This window comes from Sciurus vulgaris, assembly GCF_902686455.1.
Source record: "Sciurus vulgaris genome assembly, chromosome: 13".
In the NCBI taxonomy this organism is placed as follows: Eukaryota; Metazoa; Chordata; class Mammalia; order Rodentia; family Sciuridae; genus Sciurus; species Sciurus vulgaris.
In genome coordinates this window covers 32471657-32492627 of record NC_136474.1, presented here as the reverse complement: position 1 = coordinate 32492627, position 20971 = coordinate 32471657, and the positions used below count along the sequence as shown (strand labels likewise).

The following is a 20971-nucleotide window of genomic DNA, read 5'->3' as shown; positions in this document are numbered from 1 at the left end:
ATGAACATAGACAGTGACACTATGCTCTACAATCGTCAAAATGGATCTGTTTGATTTCAACACAGACTTCACAATTTCACAATGTCAAATTAGTTAGATGAGCTGGGCATTGTGGCACTTACCCATAATTCTAACTAGTCAGGAAGCTGAGACTGGAGGATCACAAGTTGGAGGCCAGCCTCAGCAACTTACAGACTGCAATCAACTTCAGGATACCCTAATAAAATAAAATTAAAATAAAATAAAAAATCAAAAGGACTGGGGATTGGTTCAGTGATAAAGCATCCATGGGTTCACTCTCCAGGACTGTTCCACCTTCCCCCCCCCAAAAAAAGAAGGTTTTCTGCCTACTATGGCAGTGAGAAGTGGAGGGGTGAAAATGAAGATTTCAGGCACAAACCTTGGTGTTGAAAATGGAATGGAATATAAAAGTGCAAAGCACTTAAAGGTGCACTCCAGTCACTCAATAAGTACTCAACACAGAGAAAACACTTCACATAGAAATAAAGCCCTCTCAGATAACTCTTCTGGAATGTAGTTACTCTGGGACATTGAAGGGGAACTCAAGGAGAGGATCAGCCAAAATATACCCTTTTGAGTATTCACTGTCAGCACACATAGAAGACACCTAACTGCCAAGCCACAATGTTGTGATGTGTCTGTTCCCACCTGGGCTCCCTTCAGCCACATTGGCCGCAATTCCTGAATGGGGTCTGAAGTGCTCTCACACAAGAGGCCTTCAGCATCCTTACATGCCCCAATTCTAATGTGGGGACATTACTGACGTGTGTGGCTCAAAAGATGAGTGAGTGAAATATCAGCTGTACCCTGCTACTTACAGAGGAGGTGACTTTGTTAGAGGAAGGGGCGGGGGGCCTCTTGTATTTTGGACAGGAGCTGTTCTGATCACTTTCCAACCCTGTGACAAGTACCTGAGATCATCCCCTTCAATGGAGCAGAGATCTATTTTGGCTCATCATTTCAGATCTATGGTCGTTTTTCCACTCCTGCATCTGAACCTGTGGCAAGGCAAAACATCTGGCAGAGACTGTGTGGCAGAGGAAACTGCTCACCTCATGGCACCTGGAAAGCAAAGAGAAACAGAGCCAGAATTGTAGAAGGGTCCCAGGAACCATTCAAGGGCAGATCCCAAATGAACTAATTTCATCAACTGGGCCCCACTTTCTAAAATGTTCCACAACCTCCCAATAGTGCCATCAGCTGGGAACCAGAGGTTTAACAGGTAAGCCTTTGGGGACATTAAAGGTCAATACCAGAATATCTACCCCTGTCCCCAAAAGCTCATGTCCGTCTCAGGAACAATAAATCCATTCAGTCCATCTCCAAGAGTCCACAAACCTCAATAGTGCCTGCATTTCTCAATCGTCCTCCAAAGTCTCCTCTGAGACTCAAGGTAACACAGTTATGCTGAACCCTGAATTAAAAGGTTTTTTTTCCTCCACTCTTTCTTCTTTTGGATTCATCGGCATAACTTTCTTTCTTCCCTACACACTCATCCTCTCTTAATTACTAACCACAAAGTTAGTTAAAATGCTATCCCTTGGACTGGGCACTCCCCCTTTCTAGGTCACAGGAAATGTCCAAATTCAAAGGCATTGGCAGAAGTGTAGAGAAGAGACAGACTAGGATGGAAACCAGATGCACACACCTTCAGAATCTATCAAGAGTCTACACGATCATGTAATCTTAGATTCAAACGTCTGGCATGGCTCAGTGTCCACTGGATCCAGATAAGACCCACACAACCCCCGCTCCTGAAAAAGCACATCTGTCAAGAATAGTGAACCACTCCTTGTGCCCACCAGCCCAACACTGAGAGAACAATCCCTCATATCACAGTATATACACTTTCACTCAGCAACACTAAGCATGATGAAACCAGCAGCTACTCATTCATGTTGAATTACTGCGAAATGAACTCTTTTCTTCTCCCACCTTTCTGCCTCTTCAGGTACTGGCTGACTCAGGTGAAAGCAAAGCACCACAATCAAATCTTTGTGATTATGTTAGCTATAATCCTCTCTAATAATCAAAAAGAAAATAAACATATTTCTAAGATACAAAGGCACAAGGGGAAACACAATTAGCCCAAAAGGGAAGAACAGGAAACTAACAAGGAAAAAATAGCAAGCAGGGCAAACATTCAGTCTAGTGCTCCAAGTGGGGAACTAGGGCATGTGATGGTGTGATATGAATCCCCAAAGCTTGGACAAGTTTGACCCTCCAGCCTTGTCTCTTGCGGGGCCACTCCCTGGAGCTGGGTGTGCTCACTGATTGTGAAATCCCTCAGCAGTCATTTCATTAGCCTGGCATTACTAACTTAGGTCTCCACTATAACACTGGCTCCACCCTCAGAGTATGACAAAACACTCTTTCTGGAGCTAAAGACCTGGACTCCAACTATGACATACCCTTCCTGGCCACAAGCCTTTCCTCAGAATTATCAGCGAAAGCCCACAGTTCTTAAAATATATTCATTCCACAATACCCAAAGACACAATCTACTCCCAAGCATACAATGAACCTCTCACATCTGCCAGAATACACAGGCCAAGAGCCCCATGAATTCAAGACACACTCAGCTGCCTACAACCTAGACTTCTCAAATGCATGAGACGAACCGTAATTAAACACCAGGACCACACATTTTACTAACATCACCAATATCTTCATGAATTATGTGCCACAATAAACACAAATACAATTCCTGAGCATTTGTATACACACAGATTCTAAATACCGCATTCTCAAATCCATGAACATACACCTAATCACTTGTGTGCCTACACAGAAAACACAAAATTGCTAATCTTGCATGCATGAGACAGAGAGTTTTAAAGCAGCACACATGAAAAACCATGCACCCATTAATCTCTAAATATGGATCCATATATATATACTTTCCACATAGAAATGGACAGACACACAAAAATTTTCAAACATGAATACAGAGATTCCCTAAAACTGCAGCATTCCACATCTCCAGAAAGCAAACTGCCAAGCTCTGCAGCCAAACATTTCCATATGGACCTAGAAATGTCACACATTCTCTGAAGAAATAGATTTTCAATACTCCTCTCAACTTTATTACCAATGAAGAAACTTACAGAATTCACGTACCCATGTTAGAATCTAGAAACCAATTTGCATGCTCAAGACACAAAACTATCTCCAGCTACATATAAGCTTACTTACAAATTCCAAATTATCACACCCTACTAGAACAAACTTTATTTCTTACAAATACTAACAAAAACTGTATCATTTATCTCTAAAACAAACAATTTCCACAGCCCCTGTTTAAAACCACAATGTCACTTTCCATCCCAAATATACATCCTCCTTTTCACATAACAAATAACTTTCTACTTAATACAGATATCAACTTCATTGTCCCTTAAATACACATACTAATTGACATCTAAGTATTCTGCCTTCTCACAACTATCACTAGCACATGCAACACAAATACAAACACGCGCACGTGTGCAAACACACACACACACACACGCATACACCCCTGCGGTGTGGCAGCCAACACAAACAATATACCAGTAACTCTTCATAGGCGTGTCATCTCTACAGTTACCCACTACATAAGAACAGGCAAATATCCCCCACTATTCAAAAAATCTAATACAAGCTCACACACTCCCAAATATGATCACTTCCAGGACAGGAGACTCCGGGACCAAGCAGTGTCTGGTCTGGGCTCCACCCGCGTCCAGGTGAGAATGGTTTGCGGTGCAGCGTTGTCCGCGCGGACTCACGACTGGGAGGCCCGCCGCCGGGACTGAAGAGCAGCGCACGATGGACTCGGGAAGGGAGAGGCACGCGGGTCCACTACCTCTAGACTGGGAACCCACTCTGGACGCCGCCATGGTACCCGCGCCAGCGGTTGGGAAACCGCCTGCAGCGCTCGCGCCTTCGGGTCATCCCCGCAGCAGCCAAAGCAACGGACGCTGTACAGTTGGGGAAGCCCAGGAGCGCCACAGGGACTCTGGCCAAGGGAGTGCGCATGCGCGAGGGCTGCTGGCGGGAAGCACGGAGCTCCTGCAGGACAGGATGGAAGTGCTTTGGCGTCTGTGAGGTGTCATCTGCAAGGCGGCTGCTCCTGGGGGAGCCTCCGGCTGCCCCTTCTTCCAGCGAGTGCACCTGAAACGACCGCGGTGATGTTCACTGTTACAAACCTGCCAGGCCTGCATTGGATATCGCCTGGCTGCAGCATTGCAAGCTCTCTATGCTGAAGCTCAGGCTCCTTATTTAGGACCATTGTTTTGACCCCCTTTGCACCGCATCCCTTTGATTCTTGTTCACTGGTCCAAACATCAGTGTGTGCCTTTCTCATACTCCATCAATAGGCTCCATTCTGGCAAAGAATTAGGTCTGGGTAACCCTCTAAATACCGCATTCCTTGAATTTGCCTGCTGGATTTACAGTACTCAGCTATTATTAGATACTTAGAGCCCTCCCAATAAATACAGAAGCTCAACTGCTTTCTTTGAAAGCTTTCCTTATACGTTTTTGAGGACTTTGCAATGTAGACCAATTTCAGTAGACAGAGCAAGTTAATGTTCTTCCTTTTCTACTACATGACATGATTTTAGTTGGAACTTTTAAAATTGTACCATGGGTTCACTGAACCTTGCAATACATGGGGAAAAAAATCCCTGGATGTTCTTTCTGGGACTTGGGTAATTAGTATCACTTCCTTCCAAAGAATAATGTGGAAGATACTATGTCATATATGACACTACTAATTGCCCCCTATGTGCAGATCTAACTTGTATGCAGGAGGCAGACAGGGTCTTTGCCATTCCTCCAAAGCTCCCTGATGTTCAGAAATGTGTGAGTGTGTGCGTATACATACATGTATCTGTGAACAGTGTCAGCTCTGGACCTTAGAACAGCAATGGACAGATGGTAGGGCAAAAGGTCATTTAACTGCTCCTTTCCATGGCAATTCTATAAAAATTGAATTTGGGCTAGTAAGATTGAGTGTGCATCTTCAGTCTAACATTGTGAATCGGTACAAAACTGATTGCATAGGATTAGGAGTGTAGCTCAGTGGTAAAGTGCTTACAGAGAGTATGCAATAGGCCTGAATTGGATATTGATCTCCCAAATAAATTTTGCTTTGGAAATCTGGTCTTCATTATTCATTACAGTAAAGTATTATTTAAAGAAAAAGAAGAAAGAAACAATTGTGGAATTAAGAGAGAAGACAGTTTTTCCACACTGCACATTTTATATCACTTATTAAAAAACATAAAACTATCAAATCTAATTAATACCAGTTACATGAATGAAATCTGTGGGAAATAATCTGCTCTCTTGGAAAGTGAAAGAAGAAGAAAAAAGAATCCCATTTTTAGTGCTTGGATAGCATATTTCGACAGACCATTCATTTAAAAAGTTTTATAATAAGGTGCTGAATACTCATGAACACCCAAGTGTGAGTTTTGCAGGTGTGATGAGGTGAAAAAACCACTATATCCATAAAATGCAAGCCACACCCTACACTTTAGAATAGAGGTTGTTTATACCCATTATTGTTTATAATTAATATGGTAGACGAGAGCCATGGCTCACATGTTCTGCCCAGCAGGGAAGCAAACAAAGATGATTGATGGTGTTGGATTAGGGTTGCAACTACCAACTCATTTGTAAATATGTATGTTTCTGTTATTCATCTGTGAATTTGATTATGTATGCAAGGACCCTGAATTCAATCTTGGTCTAGCAAATAAAATTTGCTTTGAAAGTTTGGTCTCTGCCATTCATTATAGTAAACCACTACTTAAAAAATTAAATGTGGAAATAGGAGAAGACAGTTTACCACATTGTATTTCATATCACTAGGTCAAGAAAAAATTAAGAAAGAAACCCTCCAGGACTAATACTGATGACATGAATGAAGACCGTAGGAAATAATAAGCTGATTTGACAAGTGAAAGAGACAAAGAAGACTATTTTCAGTGTCTGAGTATCCTGTTTGTTCCCATTCCTTTAAAAAGGCTTTTAATAAGGTGTTAAATATATCATGGACACCCAAGTGTGTGTTTTTCAGACATGGATGATAAAACACTATATCCATAAAGTGCAAGCCACATCCTACAGTTTGGAGTATTGTTTATATTCATGATTGTGTGGCTGGTGAGAGCCACAGCTGCTCGTGCTCAACAGGGGAAGCAATCAAAGACAAATGATGAGGTATTGGAATAGAGTGGCATCTGTCACATACCCTGTGTTAATCTGAGAAATTATTTAAAAATGTTCCAGAAATTATTTAAAAATGTTGTGGCACCACTATATTATTTGAAGGGAACGTGAGGTTGCCCCCTACCAGCCAAAACTCTTCATGGAATGTCTGCCCAGACCCAGCGGGACCTGCTATCCCTTTTCCTTCCCCCCATGAAGAATGTTTTGGCCATAATTCCACTGGGGTTTACATTTAAACGTTGCCCAGTGCCCTGAGAATCTGCTACAGTCAGGTCACACTCTGGGTCCTGTTGTTGACATTTTCCACGTAGGAGACTGTGAGACTCTGTGTCCAGTGTCCTGGCCTTTAGAAGAAGAGGAGCTTGGAGGGTCAGGGACTTGTTCTCTGACTGACATTCACCATGTAAATCCTTGGGAATTTGAAAGGAGCACTTCCTCTGAGTGAGGAGAACTAGAGGAAGGAAAGACCACTAGATTACACACTTGATGTGACTGTGGAAGCCCAGGGAAGACTGATAGTGCTCATGGGGAGGAGGGCTCCTAAGACACAGATCAGACAAATCAAGGGAAGTACACTGGGTCAGCAGAAGGAGAGAGGTCAAGGGATCAATTCCTTGTAGAGTGGACACAGGTAGCTACAAGGTATTTTTAGGGAGTCAGATACAGTGTCAGATTGGTGGTTAGTGAGGGCTCCCAGGAAAATAGAGGATGAGCCTGTGCCCATTCTTCAGAAAACTGGAAGCTGCCTGTGATATCATTCTGAGGGGTTTGACGCTAGGGTCTCAGATTATAAGTGCGTAGTCAAGAGAAATGTTTTCAGCTAGTAAACTGCCTAGTAGGGTTATTACTGACCACATCTGCAGTGTGATACACTCTGGGAGAGGATGCAGGGCACTCCAAGTGCCACAGCCCAGGGCCTCTCACCAAACCCCTGCCCTGGAAAAATCCTTCAGTCCATACAGCAGGTGTCCTTGATTCCTGAAGGGCAGGGAACCAGGGAACCTCAACCAACCTATATTTGGACCTCCATGAAGTCTTCTGGATTATTGTCACTTTCATGGAAAGAAGAGGATTCTCAGAGCTGCTTGGTGTTGGCCACTCTCTGTGGTGTAGCGTCAGTCCTTCATTTTATGTTGACAGGAAGACTCTACTCATCTTCCTTAATAGGTAATCAATGAGAAGTGAACACATGTGGGGTATCCTTCAGTTTCCAGAATCAGATATGAAGACAACTGTGTTCTTTTCAAGAGAAAAGGGAGAATAGCACAGAGGAAGGGCCCCTACTTGTATTCTGATTTGAAGTTAGGCAGGTATCCTGTTTAATATGTGCAAGTGTCAAAGTGTTGTGGACCTTGAAATCCTTGACTACACTATGTATGACATCCTACTGAACAGGGATGGCCTCCAGACAACCTTACCACAAGTGTCAGTTGGCTCATACCTGGTTCTCTGTGACACTTTCCTTCCCTTTATTGGGAGCTCAAAGGAAAAGGAGCTCAGAATGGCTCCAATACCCAGGCCCAATAATATGACCAGTGGCTGTGAAAACCTCTGAAAGCCTCATCACTCACCATCACATTACCTTTTATAAACCTCAGCAGCCTTTGCAGATCATGGCAGGATCTCAGGGAACTCAATGACTATCACACAGACCTTTTCCCTGGGAACAAAGCTTCTTGTGTCATGGTAGAAACTAGTGAACACTGGGGACAGGGCTGGCCAGATTCTGTACCCTCCCATTAGGAAGTGCTGCAGTAAGTGATGGGAGAAGCACCCACATGCTAGGAAGGATGAACTTCAGGGTTCCTTAGTCCCTAGCCAGGGAGAGAGTTTATACAGGTGTTTTGTTTGTTTGTTTGTGTGAGCCTAGGAAAGAAATGGAGGGGTATACAAGGAGATGTCAGCAAAAGGAAGGCTGAGGAGGTGATGGGCCAATAATCTTTGGAAATTGTCATCTTCAAAAATGACCTTGGAATGCCTGGAACTACCCTGGAGAGCATGCCGCAGGGCACAGTGCCACTGAGCAGTCAAATTGATCCATTTCTAGGGAGTTAAGTAGGAGGTTGATGGATTGTCTGCAAAGGCTTTTCAAGGGGAGTCTCAGAGGCAGAGAAAGTTGAGGTGTCACATTCAACAGAAAGTGTTCAGGGAATCCTAGTGTACTGGAAACAAATTTTCTCTTGGTATTCCTATGACTGATGTAACATAGCATGGAATTCACTCAGGAACTTTTGCAAACTACCTGATCTCTTTGCACACAGAGCCCTGATCTTTTTCCATTTGTCCTAAGATTCCCACTGACTAAGGAACAGGGTGGCCTCAATCCTGCTGACATTTCCCGTCCTCCATGCTCCTTTTTACTTTGCATCCACAGCATCTGCATCAGAAAACAAGGCATAAAATTCAATCCTGGTGCCCCCTTGTCCCTTTTCACAGGCCTGCCCTATTTTCCCGCTGCCCCTCTGCCAACACACCACCTGTTCTGGGATTTGCCCCTGCCACCATGGGTGACTGTACCCACCTACCAGCATAAGCCTCTGGTGCTGTCTGCTTAACCTGGAAAACTGAGTGTGGCTGATCTGTTCACCTTGGAAACATGAGGGCCAGAACTGAGGCCAGGAGGGCCTCCTCATATTCAGAACAATTGCCACACTCAGGAACCCCTCATCTGGAGGGCCCCAGGGGCCTTCTTTGGGGTCATGGAGCATCATGCTCCCTTCCTCGCAGTAGCTTCTGCCCTGAGGACCCCTGTGCCTGCCTCAGTCAGTGGGGCAACCTGGAAACATGGGGGCCATTGGCACCAGGGCCTTTCCCCTTCAGTACCACCACCATTTGCTCAACTGGACCCCACCATCCTCCCAATGGGTGTTCACCAATGACCAGGTGGACAATTTGGAGAGGGTGCACTACCCACCTTCCAGACTGCAGTGCCACCAGGTGCCTCAGGTGGACCTTAGAGCATCAATGAAAACTTCAGCTACTGGCAGCGCTTGAAGACCCTGGTCCACAGGCACCTTCCTCAGACTCCAGAAGAGAAAGCACTCTCCTCCGTCCTCATGTGAGTGCTTTCCCCAGGGTTCCTGAACTCCTCCTAGAGCTCTGACATGAGGAAAAGTGTGGGATGGTAAAAGGAGGCTGGGATGTAGGGGAACTGGAAGGAATGTCCTGAGGTTTGGGGGACAAGTTCAGATACCTGATTCCCAGGAATATTTATCTCACCCCAGGAGAAGAAATGTGCCTTAACTCAGTTGCCCATCACAGCCCCATGAGTATAGGCAATCTGTTTCCAATGACATCACCCTCACACAGAAGACTCAAGGTCAGAGCAAGTGACTGGGATAATGTAAGCCAGGATTTCGAGTTGGCTGTCTGACTCCATATGATGGTCCTTCCTCCAGGCATTTCAGATTCCAGCATCAACCTGATTGTTCATGGCACAGAAGACATCACAATCAGAAGTAAGGTTAGGAATGCTGGCCCCAAGACAAAACTCTATAGACACCCACACACATTATCCTGAACTCCTGATCAGGACCCTGCGGTTATGGGGCACTCATGGGGAAGTTCACTGTCTTTGCATTCTGGATAGGTATGTTCATCTTTGCTCCACTCTGTAATCATGCTCCAAGGCCATTGTGTGTACCATCTCAGTTAACTTGGGCTCCATATCAGATGCTATAGACTCACTGTCTGAAACCCCAGACATTCATTTCTTACCATTCTGGAGTCAGGAGTCCCAGAAGAATGACTGCTCCAAAATTCCAAATTGCTTGATAATATGCCTGGCTGGCCTGTGTTTTCACATGACCAGCATCCCTTCAGTGTCTCCTCCTTCTCCTACCAAGACCACTAATGCCCTCATGAAGCCTCACACTCAGGATCTCATCTAACACTCCTAAACACTAAAACCAATCTCCAAATACCATTACATTGGGGGTTAGATCTTCAACATGTGAAATTTGGAGGATAAAGATATTCACCACATAATACCCCACACCATTGAGGAATTAAAGTAAAATTATACAGTCCAATGCAGCCCTTAATGTTAATATTTGGTATAAAGTACATGGTCCCAGGGCCCCAGTGCTAATACTTTTGACTTGAACATGATGGGGCAGATGCAACAAAAGTAGGAGAATATTGGTCCAGGTAAGTTGAGAACAGAGGATGACCTTTGGACCCTGATTACTTCTGATGCATTCCAGTACATAGTTTTGGTGCCAGCCCCAACTGGAGTCCAAAATACCCTGGAGGAGTGTGGGAAGCCATCCTTAATTAGCAGAATCAGACTAAGTTGAGTCATGGGATACAGAGGTCTGTCTTCCAGGAACTAACAGCCACAGAAATCTGTCTCATATTACCAGGAAGCATGGGGAACAGTGTGGGAGTGGTTCCCTGTCTCGTTGTGGAATACCTCCCTAATAAAATGGCTCCCCTAACTGTACCCTATCCTCTCCATCACAGAAGAATCTCCTCCTGGTCTTTCCCCCTTTACCTGTGTGTCTATAGATAAATAAGTTGAACTACTCCAAGTTGTTGCTGTTGTTAGAGGCCAGAGCTGGCATGGCCAGACCTGTCATGCCCCCTCTCATTTAAAAAGAGTATTGGCACTTGTGTGTTTATTGAGTAGATAAGTTTGGGGGTAATTGAGTGATATGCAGCCAACGTCCTCCTCCATCAGTTAACCCTTTTTTCATCCATGTGGGACATGACTGAGAGACACCACACAGAGGAGGGCCTTTGAAAGAGTTTCCAGGAATGGCAGCGCACAAATGTCTTTGATCATCAATGAAACCCCAGAAATGAGAGTCAGGTTTCAGGACCCAGACCCAAGTGGTGCAGGATTATGTATTGAACAGCAGGGTTTTGTAGGATCTGTCACCTGTGTGTTGATTCTGATGCATCTACCTCTCCAAATTGCAGCCCCCTCTAGCTAGAGGTCTAGGCAATCTCTCTGCAACTGTACCAGAAACTCCAACCTCAATGTTCCTGATTCCAACTGTGCCTAGAGTTTCAGGTTAAGTATGAGGAGGAGTAACCAGTCCAACCACAAGTTCTCCTTCTGTTTGTGGGCTCTGCAGAGGCCAGTAGCCTCACACCTGCCTAGAAATGGTCACTTCTTTGGAGTGGGAACTATCAGAGGTCATGAAACTGGTCACTACTTCAACCTGATATTTCAGAAGAGGATGGCAGTGGGGAGTGTATGGAGGGGTTCAGCACATGTTTGATCTATATCAGCATGGCTCTAAGTAATCCCTGCCATTCTAATTCTAACAAGTGAAAAGAAGAAAAAGAAACAGCCCTCATTGGAAGCAACCCAATGCTCTCTATTAAACTTTTACTTTCACATGACCTGTCCTGTGCGTCTGTCTAACAGGTGATTCTTCCAGGGCTCATGGTCCCAGCATCAATATCCCTGAATTTGGAACACCCCTGATATGAATCAAATCCCTGACCAGCTTCTGGCAGTTCCCTGATCTTTGTAGTTCCTTGAAAGAACAGGAGAGACCTGGAACAATAGTCCCCTAGGGATCATGCTTGGGTCCCTCAGATCTGATTCTCTTCAGGCACTACTTGATATAGTGTTTCCCCAGAACTGTGGTTCTTCCTTTGTAGCACCTCTCTCCTTGGACTGGCACAGTCCACTGCAGAATACAACTCCACATCCCTGCTACCAGCTCCTGCTTGGAATTGAGCTAGTACCTGTCTGGTATGCGTAACTCAATTCTCAAGATTCTCAACACAGCCTGTGTCTCCCTTACCCAAAGCCCACCAAGATTTATGTAACATGAAACCTGACACCAAAGGGTGCCAAGGGCCAAGGGAGGTTGCTGTCCAAAATAAGAACATTTCCTTCAGTATGGGGAATTTAATCTTTCAAGCAGAAAAGCCTGTTAGCACCTAGGGTCCCTTGTAAACTTTATTTTTTAACTGTGTAGTGATGAGGCCAAGTATGTGACTCCTTTCTCTCCCTATCTGTCCAAAGAACCAATACACCATCTTTGCAGCACTTGGATCCTTGGTGGGGATAGTGCATGAACTATCAGTGGCTCCAAATGTCCTCCCACATGACTGTACTAGATGTTCCACCTCATGCACTGTCACCTTCCTTGTGTCCTCAAGTCAGGTTGTCCTGGAGTAGGGCAGACAAGGCTAGGTCACTAAACCCTGCCTTCTACCATTTGTTTGAAATGAAGTTGGATCCCCCATCCATGCACTGCTCTTGTCTTCCCCATCCTGGTGTGCACCTCCAGAAAGACAATGTCTAAGGCATGACCTGCCTGATTTTTAGCAGCCAAACCCAAGGTGCCAGAAACCAAGGCACTCAAGATCTAGGCACCCAACGAGATCACACCTGAAGCCATCCATATGTGCAGCTTGGGGTCCACAAACTTTGCCACATGGAAGCCCTCCCACTTGTCCACTAGACAGCCTTCTGCAAACTTGGGAGAGGAAGGACTGGAGCAGCAGTCAAGAAAGGAAAATTTATACCCAGATCCATCTCCTGAGCTGTATTAATGAGGACTTTGTCAACAAGGTGGGCTGGGTCTAAAATCTTGGTGTAGCTTCATAGCTTAGATTCTCAGTAGTGTGTGTGTATGTGTGTGTGTGTTTGTGTGTGTGCATACACACGTATATATATTTGTAAACATGTGTGAAGTTGGTGGTTGGGATTTTATAACTCCATGGTGCAGACCAGGATGGGATCATCACCACTTCCTGTATATCCTAGATGTTTCTAGACTTGGCGTCATTTCCTTCGAAGGTCACTCACACTCTCTTTCTTCTCTTCCCAGGAGTAGACTATGATTTGCCTCTGCTTCCTGGAAAATTCTTCTTTTCTCTGAACCATATATAAATATCTTGGCCTTAACAAAAGCGCACGAGTAGGAGGAAGGACACACCCCGAACAGATGTAAAGGGGAAGGAGGGTCTCCCAGTAGATCAGGGGCTGGTGATACACTGGCTATGCAAGAGAAGCAAGAACATCTGACAAACAATTGCAAGGACACCAGGAACACAAGAGGTTGGTGAGAAACAAAAGGTAGACCAGGAAGAAAGGAGCACCAGGTAGAACTACATAGTTAAAGACACCAGGTTTACTGGGGCCTGGGGACAGACACCAAGTGAAAAAGACAGAGAGAGATACCTGGTAGACTAGAATAAAGGACACAAGGAGGTAAGAAAAGGAGTTGCCACCGGTGGACAGGGGAGAAAGGGATAGAAGGTAGATGAGGCATATGTGGGACCCTGTTCACATGTCACACAAGACTTCTTCTATACCCATCCTGCCAGTGATACATGACTCCTTGATTGTGACTGCTCCAGAACAGAGGATATAGGTCAGGATAAAAACATCCAAACTGATTTTATGCATTCAACTTCTTAAAAGAAAGTAAAATTTAATGCAAAATTTAAGAAAGGCACAGTCTCAGAACTGAGGACAGAACTTTCAATCAGACACATTTTACTTAAGACAAACCTATCACATCATTCTTGCTGCTCTCAGAAAGGTGTGTTCCATGGCTCAAATCACTGTGGCTGTGTGGATTATTACAATATTGAAATACTTCCCTACTGAATACTGAGGAGTCCTGAGTAGCCCCCTGCTATCATCCTGTCCCTGCTTCTCCTCTCACACTTGGGCTGTCATGACAAAGCGCCCTGACAGATTTGCCTGAACAACAGAATTTTATTGTTTCACAGTTCTTAGGATTTTAAGGCTAACAATTCAGATGTCATTATGAAATGTTCTTCTGAGAGTTCTCTCCCTGGATTTTGTATGCTGTTTTCTCCTATGTCCTCACATGGTTCTCCTGTTGTGTACCTTTCTCCTAATCTTCTTTTCATGTGCATGTATATAAAGAGTGAGTATATATATATATATAGTCAAATACTAGTTGTATAAATTAATGGGTTACTTTGTATCTATTCCATATGTGCATGTATCATGCATGTCTTTTTTTTATTTTATTTTATTTTTTGCTACCAAGGATTGAAATGGGGGACAATGGACCACTGAATCCCACCCCCAACCCTATTCTGTATTTTTCTGAGAAGGGTCTCACAGAGAAGCTTAGGAACTCGCTTATCCTGAGGCTGGCTTCGAACATGTGATCCTTCAGTTTCAGCCTCCTGAGTCGCTGGTGTTATAGACATGCACCACAGTGCCCAGATTAAATTTCAAAGAAATGGAACAACATACCAAAAAGCGGGAAGCAATGCAGAGAGGCAAGTATTTAGCAATAAATGTCTAAACAAAAAGTATTCAAAACAACAATATCATGATTCATCATAATGTTTTACAAAACAAAGAACAAATCATATCCAAAATTTTTGGAAGGAAATAGGAAAATTCAGAGAAAAAATAAATAAATTGGAGAAAAAAAGAATAATATAGCCCTTATACCAAAACCCGAAATAGACACATAAAGGAACAAAAATGTCAGACAAATATCCTTAATCAACATACATGCAAATATTCTTAGCAATTTTATCAAATTGCATACAAAATCATATTTTAAAGATAGTGCACCATAATCACGTGGGTTTTATCCCAGGGATGCAAGGTTGGTTCAACATCCAGAAATCAATAAATGTAATTCACCATATCAACAGAGTTAAAGTTAAGAATCATATGATTATTTCAATAGATGCAGAAAAAGTATTTGAAAAAATACAGCATCCCTTCATGCTCAAAACACTAAAAAAATTATGGACAGTAGAAGCATTCCTCAACATTGTAAAGATGATCTATACTAAGCTCATGGCTAACAACATTCTAAATGGAGAAAAACTGGAAGCATTACCCTTAAAAACTGGAGCAAGTCAGGGATGCCCTCTTTCACCACTTCTATCCAACATTGTCCTCGAAATTCTAGCCAGAGCACTTAGACAGACCAAATAATTTAAAGGGATACAAAGAGGAAAAGAAGAACACAAATGATACCAACTTGCAGATGACATGATTTTATATTTATAGAAGCAGAAAAATTCCTCCAGAAAACTTCTAGAACTCATAAGTGAATTCAGTAAAGTAACAGTATATAAAATCAATTCTCATAAATCTAAAGCATTTTTATTCATAGGAGATGAATGTACTGAAAGAGAAATTAGTAAAACTACTCCATTCATATTATACTAAAAAAAAATGAAGTACTTGAGAATCGATATAACAAAAGAGGGGGAAGACCTCTACAATGAGAACTACAGAACACTAAAGAAAGAAATTAAAGAAAACTTTAGAAAATGGAAGTATTTCCCATGTTCTTGCACAGGCATAATTAATACTGTCAAAATGGCCATACTAACAAAAGTGCTATACAAATTCAATGCAATTCCAATTAAAATCCCAATGACATACCTCATAGAAATAGAGTAAGCAATCATGAAATTAATTTGGAAGAATAAGAGACCCAGAATACCTAAAGAAATTCTTAGCAGGAACAGTGAAGCAGGGGCTATCACAATACCAAACATTCAACGATTCTACAGAACAATAGAAAATAAAAACAGCATGGTACTGGCACTAAATAGACAGGTCAATCAATGGTACAGAATAGAGGACACGGACACAAATCCAAATAAATACAATTTTCTCATACTAAACAAAGGTGCCAAAAGCAAAGAATGGAGAAAAGATAGCCTCTTAAACAAATGGTACTGGGAAAACTGGAAATCCATATGCAGCAAAATGAGAATAAACTCTGATCTCTCACCCTGCACAAAACTCAACTCAAAAAGGATCAAGGACCTTGGATTAAGACCAGAGATCCTGCAATTTATAGAAGAAAAAGTAGGACCAAATCTGCATCATGTTAACTTAGGACAAGACTTCTTTAAAATGAGTCCCAAAGCACAAGAATTGAAAGCAAGAATCAATAATTGCAATAGATTTACACTAAAAATTCTCTTCTCAGGAAAGGCAACTATCAACACTGTGAGGAGAGAGCCTCCAGATTGGGAGAAAATTATTGCCACACATACTTCAGAAAGAGCACTTATCTTTAGAATCTATAAAGAACACAAAACTTTACACCAAGAATACAAAAAAAATCAATAAATGGGTGAAGGAAATGAGCAGACACCTCACAGAAGAAGATCTATAAGCAATCAACAGATATATGAAAGAATGTTCAACATCTGTAGTAATAAGAGAAATTCAAATCAAAACTACTCTAAGTTTCCATCTCACCCAAATTAGAAAGGTGATTATCAAGAATACAAGCAACAATAGGTGTTACTTTTGTTTCTTGTGCTATGGGAGTCCTGTTAAGGAAGTCTGAACCTATGCCTACATGTAGAAGATTTGGACCTCCCTTTTCTTCTATAAGATTAAGGGGCTCTAGTCTGATTCCGAGGTCCTTGATCCATTTTGAATTGAGTTATTTACAGAGTGAGAGATAGGGGTTAATTTCGTTCTGCTGCATATGGATTTCCAGTTTTCACAGCACCATTTGTTGCAGAGGCTATCTTTTCTCCATTGCATATTTGGGCACCTTTGTCTAGTATGAGAAAATTGTATTTATTTGGGTTTGCGTTCATGTCCTCTATTCTGTGTGATTGATCTACATATTTTTGGTACCAATACCATGCCACTTTTGTTAGTATTTCTTTGTAGTATAGTTGCAGTACTGGTATTGCAATACCTCCTGCTTCACTCTGCCTGCTAAGGATTGCTTTAGCAATTCTGAGTTTCTTGTTCTTCCAGATGAATTTCATGATTGCTTGCTCTATTTCTATAAGGTACCTCATTGAGATTTTAATTGGAATTGCATTGAATCTGTATAGCAGTTTTAGTAGTATGACCATTTTGACAATATCAATTATGCCTATGCAAGAACATGGGAGATATTTCCATCTTCTAAGGTTTTCTTTAATTTCTTTCTTTAGTGTTCTCTAGTTCTCATAGTAGAGGTCTTTCACATCTTTTGTTAGATTGATTCCCAAGTATTTTTTTTTTCAAGGCTGTTGTGAATGGGATAGTTTTCCTAACTTCTCCTCTGAACATTTATCACTCATTTATAAAAATGCATTCGATTTATGAGTATTGATCTTATAACCTGCTACCTTGCTGAATTCATTCATGAGTTCTATAACCTTTCTGGTGGAATTTCCTGGATCTTCTTAATATAGAATCATGTCATCAGCAAATAGGGATAGTTTGAATTCTTGTTTTCCTATTCGTATCCCTTTAATTTCCTTGGCCTGTCTAATTGCTGTGGCTAGATTTTCGAGGACAATGTTGAATAGAAATGGTGAACGAGGGCATCCCTGGCTTGTTCCAGTTTTTATGGGAAATGCTTTCAGTTTTTTACCAGTTAGAATATTTGCTATGGGCTTAGCATAGACGGCCTTTACATTTAAGGAATGTTCCCACTATCCCTATTTTTTCTAGTGTTTTAAGCATGAAAGGATGCTGTATTTTATCAAATGCTTTTTCTGCATCTATCAAAATAACCATAATTGTAATAATCTGTAATTCTTGACATTAAGTCTGTTGATATGGTGAATTACATTTATTGATTTCTGGATGTTGAACCAACCTTGCATCCCTGGAATAAAACCCATTTGATCATAGTACACGATCTGCTTAATATATTTTTCTGTGCGATTTGCTAAGATTTTGCTGAGAATTTTTGCATCAATGTTCATTAAGGATATTGGTCTAAAATTTTCTTTCCTCAATGTGTCTCTGTCTGGTTTAGTTATCAGTGTGATATTGGCTTCATAAAATGAGCTTGGGAGGGTTCCCTCCTCTTCTATTTCATGGAATACTTTGAGGAGTATTGGATGAGCTCTTCTTTAAATGTTTTGTAGATCTTGACTGAGAACCCATCTGGTTCCGGAATTTTCTTTGTTGGTGGGCTTTTGATGACTTCTATTTCACTACTGAAATTGACCTATTTAATTTGTGTATGTTCTCCTGGTTCAGTACAGGTGATTCATATGTCCCTAGAAACTTTGTGATGTCTTTGAGATTTTCTGTTTTGTTGGAGTATAGATTTTCAAAATAGCTTCTAATTCTGTTTTGTATTTCACTCGTGTCTGTTGTGAAATTTCCTTGTTCATTCTGTATTTTAGTAATTTGGGTTTTCTCTCTCCTTCTCTTTGTTAGTGTGGCTAAGAGTTTATCAATTTTGTTTATTTTTTTCAAAGAACCAACCCTTATTTTGTCAATTTTTTCTATTGTTTCTTTTGCTTCAATTTCATTGATTTCAGCTCTAATTTTAACTATTTCCTGTCTTCTACTACTTTTGGTGTTGGTCTGCTCTTCTTTTTCTAGGGCTTTGACCTGTAGTGTTCAGTTGTTTATTTGTTGATTTTTTTTCATCTTTTACAGTATGCACTCCATGAAATAAATTTTCATCTAAGTGCTGCTTTCATAGTGTCCCAGAGATTTTGATATGATGTGTCTTTGTTCTTGTTGACTTCTCAGAATATTTTCATTTCCCTCCTGATGTCTTATGTTATCCATTCATCATACAATAGTGTATTATTTAATCTCCAGGGTTTGGAGTAGTTTCTGTTGTTTATTCTGTCATTTATTTCTAATTTCAATCCATTATGATATGAATGAATACAACGTAGTATCTCTATCTTCTTGTATTTGCTAACATTAGCTTTATGGCATAAAATACGGTTTATTTTAGGTAAGGATCCATGTGCTGCTGAGAAGAAAGTGTATCTGCTCTTTGTTGGATGGTATATTCTATATATGTTTGTTAAGTCTAAATTATTGATTGTATTATTGAGATCTATGGTTTCTTTGTTCAATTTTTGTTTGGAAGATCTTTCTAGTGGTGAGAGAGGTGTGTTCAAATTGCCTAGTATTATTGTGTTGTGGCCTATTTGCTTTCTGGAATTGAGAAGGATTTGTTTGACATATATGGATGAGCCAATGTTTTGGGCATAGGTATTTATGAATGTTCTCTCTTGCTGACTTATGTTTCCCTAAGCAGTATGAACTATCCTTCTTTATCCCTTCTAACTTTGGCTTGAAGTCCACATTATCTGATGTGAGGATGGATTCTCTGGCTTTTTTGCTGAGTCCATGTGCATGGTATGTTTTTCCCTATCCTTTGACCTTTAGTCTGTGGGTATCTTTTTCTATGAGATGAGTCTCTTGCAGGCAGCATATTTTGGATCTTTCTTTTTAATCCTATCTGCCAGTCTATGTGTTTTGATTGATGAGTTCAAGCTATTAACATTCAGGGTTATTATTGAGATATAATTTGTATTCCCAGTCATTTGACTCATTTTTATTTTTTGACAAAGATTGATTTCTCCTTTATTTGGCAATCCTTTAGGATAGTTCCTCCCTTTGATGATTTGCATCATTGTTTCTTATCTCTTCCTCATGGAATATTTTCCTGAGAATGTTCTGTAATGCCAGCTTTCTTTTAGTAAATTCTTTTAGCTTTTGTTTATCATGGAAGGATTTTATTTCATTGTCAAATCTGAAGGTAAGATTTGCTGAGTTTAAGATTCTTGATTGTCATTCTTTTTCTTTCAGGGCTTGGTAAATGTTGTTCCAGGCCCTTCTAGGTTTTAGGATCTGTACTGAAAAATCTGCTGATATCCGTATGGTTCCCCTCTGAATGTAATTTGATTCTTTTCTTTCACAAACTTTAAAATTCTGTCTTTATTTTGTATGTTAGGTATTTTACTCATAATGTGCCTTGGTGTCGCTCTGTTGTAATTTTGAATATTTAGAGTCTTATAAACATCTTGTACTTGCTTTTCCATTTCATTTTACAGATTAGGGAAATTTTCTGATATTTTTTATTTGAATAGATTCATTCCTTTGTTTTCTTACTTTGTGCCTTCCTCTATCCCAATAATTCTTAAATTTGGCCTTTTCATGATATACTATAATTCTTGTAGAATCTGTTCATGATATGTTACCATCTTCTCTGTTTGGTCAACTTTATTTTCAGGATTAAATATTTTTTCTTCAATGTCTGAGGTTCTTTCTTCCAGGTGATCTATCCTATTGGTTAAGCTTTCTATGGAGTTTTTAATTGGGTTTATTGTTTCCTTCAAGGATTTCTTCTTGTTGATTTTTTTTTTATTCAGTATCTCTAACTCTATTGAAATTATCTTTTGTTTCCCGTATTTGCTCTTTTAACTATCAATTGGTTTGATTATTCAATGCTTGCATTTGCTCTTTCATGTCCTTATTTGCTTCCCTGATCATTTTAATTATGCACATTCTGAACTTCCTTTCTGACATTTCTTCTGCCATGCTGTCATTGGGTTTTATTGATATAGCATCTAGGTTTGTTTGGGACATTTTCTTCCCTTGTTTTCTCATATTTGTCAGGTATCAGTGGAACTCTGAGATAGTGCATATTTCCTCTATTGACTAATATTATCCCTGTAGATTTCCAGCATATCACCTCCTAGCCTTCAGTAGCCTGAAGTCTTGGAGGAAGTTCACAATGCATTGCTCCACAAGTACGCTGCCCCTCTAAGAGAGGTGTTCTTCAGGTGGGGTATATGCCCTTCTAGCAGACAGAGGCACCTCCACTTGTTGACCTATGATCTGTCAAAGGGGAACTAGACTGCAGGCTGGGGCATGGCTGGTCTCGGCCCATGTCTGGCCTATTGCCAAGGCCAGGGGAGGCTACTTGTGTGCGGAAGCCTTTCACTGGGTGGTTGTTCTTCGAGAAGCTGCCTGCTGTTCAGCCCTGCTGCTGGGTACAGAGGTGGGGGCTGGGCGTCT

The 20971-nt window shown here is 41.4% G+C and overlaps 1 long non-coding RNA gene and 1 pseudogene across 4 annotated transcripts in view; both read right to left on the bottom strand.

Annotated features, from left to right (window-relative positions):
* The window catches only part of LOC306642600 (thiosulfate sulfurtransferase/rhodanese-like domain-containing protein 2), a 417963-nt pseudogene that overhangs the window by 225761 nt on the left and 171231 nt on the right, over nucleotides 1-20971 (bottom strand). The window lies entirely within an intron of this gene.
* LOC306642743 overlaps nucleotides 1-20971 on the bottom strand; it is a 152201-nt gene that overhangs the window by 1191 nt on the left and 130039 nt on the right. Inside the window, exons 1-2 of one of the 3 annotated variants that reach the window (XR_013758657.1) lie at nucleotides 1360-1408; nucleotides 840-1083 (exon numbers count right to left, since the gene is read on the bottom strand). This is a non-coding gene — a long non-coding RNA (uncharacterized lncRNA). Of the gene's footprint in view, nucleotides 1-839; nucleotides 1084-1286; nucleotides 1409-20971 lie in introns of those variants that run through there. The other 2 variants (XR_013758658.1, XR_013758656.1) reach the window with 2 other exon arrangements.